Source organism: Castor canadensis, chromosome 1, assembly GCF_047511655.1.
Source record: "Castor canadensis chromosome 1, mCasCan1.hap1v2, whole genome shotgun sequence".
NCBI lineage: Eukaryota > Metazoa > Chordata > Mammalia > Rodentia > Castoridae > Castor > Castor canadensis.
Window position 1 is genome coordinate 192,482,542 of NC_133386.1, and position 5,824 is coordinate 192,488,365.

General features: G+C 33.0%; 1 pseudogene; it reads left to right on the forward strand.

Annotated features, from left to right (window-relative positions):
* The first annotated feature begins 4,425 nt into the window (after nucleotides 1-4,425).
* LOC141418214 (olfactory receptor 8K5-like) lies at nucleotides 4,426-5,348 on the forward strand (annotated as a pseudogene).
* The last annotated feature ends 476 nt before the right edge of the window (nucleotides 5,349-5,824 follow it).

A 5,824-nucleotide genomic window follows, 5' to 3' on the forward strand; every position in this document is an offset into this window, starting at 1 on the left:
AAATATGGTTTTAAGGGTCAGTCCTTGAATTTTATGTGCACTGAATGTGTTGGCAGTTATTATTTTGGCTAGAAGCAATCAGCATTACCTAAGTGTAGCTTCCACATCTTGAGGTGGTTTCAAGAGTCATGGAGCTCACGAATTCTGGTTCCTCACCCTAACCATCAGGATCTAGCTCTTCCTACCATTTAAAAAATAGTCTTAGAAAATTATACCACACTTTAGTCTTTCCTAGGTCATAATTTGCAATGTTCACAGTAAAGTCCATAACTTCTTACACAAATCTATAGGAATATTAAATCAAGGTTTTATGTGGGAATGAGACTGGCTCTTTCTTATTTCTTTTTTCTGCTATTCTTAAGTGGCTTCTGTGTACCTGGACCATGGATTATGGCTTTATTAGTTTCTGATTTCTGTTATTCATTTCTACCTCAATTACAATTAGTTTTCTGTATGAGGAATTCTCAAATCAGAGTCAATAGACTCTCTCTTCTAATGATAAGACAATTCTGCTTTGTAACACTGCAGGATATTGGACTAAAGAACTAACCATGAGCACCAAAATAACCTGTGCTGTAACTCAGTTTCAGAGTGCTTGCATAGCATGTATAAGGCACTGGATTCAATCCCCAGAGCATGAGAACACACACCACTTAATTTCTAAAATAAAATCTGAAAAACTATTTCAATCTAGAATAAGTACAATTGTTCCATACAAACAAATTAAAATGGACAAAAGTTTAGAAAATTTAGAAAAGTAGATGAATGAATGCTTAACATATACAGGAAGTAGTGTTCATTTATACCTAGGAATAAACTTAATTAAGGAAGGGACAGATAGCTACAATGAAAACTTTTAAAAGCTTTCTTCAGAAAGAAACTGAAGAAAACACTAAAAGATGGAAAAATCTAAATTTCTAAATTCATGGATCAGAGAATTAATACTGTAAAAATGGTTACATTACCCAAAGTGATCTACAGATTTAATGTACTACCCATCAGAATTCCAATAACATTCTCCATAGTAATAGACAAGAAATGATACTAAACTTTATGGGGAAGCACAAAAGTCTTTAAATAGCCAAAGAAAACCAAATCAAATTGAATAATACTGGCAGTGTCAATATAACTAACTTCAAATCACACTGTAGTCTCATAGTAGCAAAACCAGTATGCTATTTGCACAATATCCATGCATTAGACTTTTCATGATAATCCTAAACTCAAGTATGCAGCAATAGGAGAGTGGGTTAAGAATTGTGGAATATTTCTGCATTGGAATATCATGCAGTAAAACAAACATGGATGAATTTCAAAAGCAATATGCTGGCTGAAAGATCAGATCAATCTTATAAATTAGAACTGGTCATGGTGGTGCATGTCTGTAAGCTCATTTCCCCAGAAAGAGGCAGGAGGGATGCTAGTTCAAGGCCACCCAGGCAAAATTAGTGATATCCAGTTTCAAAAAAAAAAAAGCAACAAAAAACAAAAGAAATAGGCACATAGCTCAAGTGGTAAATACTAAGAAATAAACCCACTTAACTAAGAGTGTAAAAATTCACAATTTCTAGTAAAGAAACTGAAATGCAGTTATTATGCTGTTAGTTCTAAAAACAAGCAAATTTGATGTACATGTCAACAAATATGCTTTTTTATATTAGCATTTATATTAGGCTTTTCATAGTAACCTCCAAGTCAAATACCTATCAATAAGAGAATGGATAAAGAATTGTGGTTTTCTTCTGCAAGGGAATATCATACAGCAAAATAAACACAACACGGATGAATTGCAAAAGCAATATGCTGATGAAGGATAGCAGATCAAAAGAGTTGGAACCAGACATGTTGGTGCACACTTGTAATCCCACCACTTGGGAGGAGGTATATTTCTAGTTTTGGGATCTCCAGGACTAGCAGGATTTAAGGCATAAGGTGACATTCTTTCACGTATAACATGCTCTCCTACCTGAACTAAACATTAGTCAATAGGCACAAAGGAAAGACATTTTCATTATGAGTCATGAATTTGTGCAGTGTAGAAATATGTATCAGTATATCATTTTTTCTAAATTCTTAGACACATGAAAGTCATAAAGAAATGGAACATTGATGCAATGTTATGAAAAGTGGTATATTCTACCTAACATTTGTCCTCCAACTAAGATTATACTGAATATTATACAACAGTGGCCAGATAGATAATATATTACATGTATGTATAGTACATGTTATTGCAGTGCAATTATTTTAACAGAATGCATGTTACTACAATGACTACCCAACTGCAGTATTTCCTGAGGTGAATTGCTGTTACATTAATCAATGATTCATCATGAGTGAGTACTTTTACATAATGCAGGTCTCCACAGAAATCTACAGAAAATTTGCTTTGTATTGTTCCTTTGTTTGAGTTGTCTCTTACATTTGCTCACTGGGGAATTATCTTAGATAATTAGTATGAATATTAAGGCACCATTTTTAAGTCTCTCTCAAAAGATTTGGGCATAATGATCTAAATGAATTAGGTACTGCTTCCTCAGGGAGCATCACAAAGCAGGAGGAAGACCATACATTCTCCCTACTCAAAGAAAAAGTATGGACATGGGAAAAAATTGATTCTTCATTAAGAATGATAAGAATTGTTGGTGATTTTGGCATTACTTGGACATGGATAATTTCTCATTACTTCTGACTTATTGTAAGTACTCCTGTCGTAACTGTTTGATGGTTCCTTCAAACAAACTACAAAAAAACCTATTATGTCCTTTGTTAATTGGAGTCCCTGGAATAGTACAGTGTTTTTAGGGCATAAATTTTATGGATTAAACAGACATCCTGGTCTTATTTTATTTTTGAGAATTTATATTCTCAAAAATATCAATAAAAAAGATATTGAGAGATATTTGAAAATTACGAATATCTTATGGATTAGAAACAAACCTTATGGATTAGAATCTATTAAGTATAGAATGTCCAGATAAAATATAGGATACCCTGTTACATTTGATCTTTACATAAATAACAATAAATTATATATCTTATCCAATCTTAAGGAAATAAAAATATTATTTTATGTAACTCTATATGGAGCAATGTTGAAAAAGAATATTTTAAATATTTCCTGTGCAATGTTTTATAAACTTACTAATTTTTATAACATGTTGCATGCCCAAATTACAGATTTTTTTTCTTGCTCAGCTGTTTTTCTTAATGGATTGCTCACTGATGGGTTACTTTTTGCTGAACAATCATTACAAATTGACAAATACACAAACATTTATCAATTGTAGAAATTTTAAAAAACTAACTGCGAATTATTCCTTACAAGCTTATCAGATCAATAAATTGAATCAGCAAACATTTTTCACATTAGAAGAATGATCAGAGTAAAAGAATCCATTCATCTTCAGAGTGAGATGATAGCTCACACTAAAATTTGGAGAGACTTTCAATAAACTATGGGCTCATTCTTAGCAAAGCATTGAGCCTTCAGGATGGTAGTATTGAGAATGGGACTCTGAAGAAGAGATTTGAAATAGGAATGGGAATCAAGGGAGAAACCACAGACAACTTTCTCTAGGAAGAAAGAATAGAAGTGGCTCAGGATCTCTATTGCTGCCTTGTTTCCCAGGACCCATTCCTTGAACCACAAAGACAAGTTGGACACCGATAATGAACAGATTCATAGAATTGCTGCCAAATGTCATGTGGCTTGGGATTGCAGTGGCTCCAACTTAGAGATTTGTACCGTGCAGTGATCTCTCAAAAGTATCTACCTGATAGTTATGCAAGCTAAGCCTGGTTTTGCATTGTACTATCATATTTCTAGCACGTACTTTATCTCACTAAATTTTTTGATATCCTATTATTCCCCTAATTAAAAATCATCCTTACAGAGATCTCGGTTTTCACAGGGATAAACAGACTATAATAGGTAGGGAGTTCAAGGAAGTTAGGGTGAGTCAACATCACTGTATTTAATAAGAAAATTTCTATTCTGCATTACATACTTTTGTAAATTTTGTGGATTAGTCATGAGGTGATCATAACAGAAATACTTGAAAAACCACAGTATTACTGACTATAAGAACTCCATTATAAAATTGAAATCAATTGACATTTTTGTAATAAATATCCATATATATTTTTAATTGCTTTGTTTGCGATGAATTTTCTCCAAACATTACTTACTTTATTTAGAGTTTAATCTACTTCATATAAATTTGTATGCTTTATATGGATTCTTTCTTGTGGGAAGTAGAAGACTCATTAAATCTTATTCAAAATCAGATGTAGAAATAATTTGTTTTTCCAGTATTATGAGTAAAAATTTCCCTTCTGTCTATAAATAATTTTTAGGTGATGCTACAGAAAAGCTTAAAAATCCACCTGTTTCTTCCTAGAAGAGATAAGTGAACTATACAAATGGGCCACAAAAACATAACAATGCCAACTGAATTCATTCTGATGGGAGTCATGAGGGTGCCTAATCTGCAGCTTCCTCTTTTTGGTTTTTTTTTAATCACCTACACAGTCACAGTGGTGGGAAACCTGGGCCTGATCATTTTGACCAAGCTGGATTCTCATCTACACACACCTATGTATTTTTTTATCAGACACCTGGCTTTCATTGATCTTGGCAATTCCACTGTCATTTGTCCCAAGATGTTGGTAAATTTCATTGCAGATCAAAGCACCATTTCTTTTTATGCTTGTGCCACACAAATGGCTTTGTTCATTATGTTCATTGTCAGTGAACTTTCAGTGTTGTCGGTTATGGCTTATGGCTTATGGCCATCTTTAACCCTCTGCTCTACAATGCTGTCATGTCTCAGAGACTTTGTCATGTGCTAGTTGGCATTCCATATCTGTACAGTGTCTTTCAGGCTCTTCTGTTTCCTATTAAGTATTTTATATTGACTTTCTGTGGAACTAATATCATCAGACATTTCTATTGTGATGTTGCCCCTTTGTTACCTTTGATCTGCTCACATGCAAAAGAAACAGAATTGTTGACTCTGTTATTTTTAGCATTTAATTTAATTTCCTCCCTCCTGGTAGTGCTTTTGTCCTACATATTGATTTTGTTAACCATATGTCAAATGCATTCTGCAGAAGGCAGAAGAAAAGCTTTCTCCACATGTGGTGCTCATCTGTCAGTGGTGGTGGTGTTTTATGGGACTCTACTCTTCATGTATGTGCAGCCCAAATCCACTCACTCATTTGAAACTGATAAACTAGCATCTGTATTTTACACTTTAGTGGTCCCCATGCTTAACCCCTTGATCTATAGCTTAAAGAATAAAGAGGTAAAAAATGCCTTCCACAGGGTCTTTAAGAATAACTGAAATCTTTGTATTTTTCAGTATAGAATAATGGTATAATAAAATATGATAAATGTAAATGTCACATGGTAATTTTTCTGAAAAACAAGTACATTTATTTTTAACTCTAGAGCAAAGACTAATTATAATAAACAAGTTGATTGTTTCCATCATATTTAGCTAAGCTATTTGTCATAGTTTAGATCTCAGTATGACTTCCATATTAATGTTCCTTGCTTCTGAGTCTTTTAGTGTTCAATTAAACCTTATACATTTCCTAACTCAACCATTTATTAAACTCTATGTCAGTATTTTGTTTTGCTTTTTTCAGTTATTTTTAGACAAATAGCTTCCCTAACCTTTATTTTTCCTTGGATTTTCTGAATCTAAAAAATTAAGAAAATGGAGTGAGTTTCAGCATGCTACTTTTGCAGGGCTATTAGATAATATCCTTTTAAAAGTACTCCTTTTTCCAAAACCTCTTTTATTGTTTATACATT